Source organism: Halyomorpha halys, unplaced genomic scaffold (genome assembly GCF_000696795.3).
Source record: "Halyomorpha halys isolate HHAL.00 unplaced genomic scaffold, Hhal_1.1 Scaffold88.1, whole genome shotgun sequence".
NCBI lineage: Eukaryota > Metazoa > Arthropoda > Insecta > Hemiptera > Pentatomidae > Halyomorpha > Halyomorpha halys.
Window position 1 is genome coordinate 1,796,839 of NW_027114863.1, and position 466 is coordinate 1,797,304.

At 27.0% G+C, this 466-nt stretch overlaps 1 protein-coding gene across 1 annotated transcript in view; it reads left to right on the top strand.

The window, feature by feature from the left end:
- The window catches only part of LOC106677105 (trypsin), a 20,932-nt gene that overhangs the window by 19,885 nt on the left and 581 nt on the right, over positions 1 to 466 (top strand). The window lies entirely within an intron of this gene.

Genomic DNA, 466 nt, shown 5'->3' on the forward strand with positions numbered 1-466 from the left:
TATAAATAATAATAAAACAGACTAAAAATATGGAATTCACTAAGCAGATTTTATGAATTAAACTAAAGCATAAAAAATACAAAAACGACAATTATAATCGAAATTAATTAATAAAACTATGGAAACTGGTTACATACTAAATTTCAAACATAGCTCAAAATAAAAATGTTAGTAGGTTATTAAGTTGTTGTTTATTTAGTTTTATGTACTTTAACTATCAGGAAGGATAGGTTATTTTACAGGTAATACACCTTTTCTACTCTGAATGAAAAAGTCGAGATTCATTCCATGAGTCCACCTACTAGAAAAGTTTTGCTGTTTCTAAGTGATGCTTCAACATTCTTAACCATCAATGCCTCTAGTTATTAAGTGTTAAGTTGTTATTGTTGATTTTTGCTTAAAGGCGTAAAACCCTCTGGTCATCAACGCCTATGGGATGATAAAAGTAAAAAAAAAAATAAAAAAA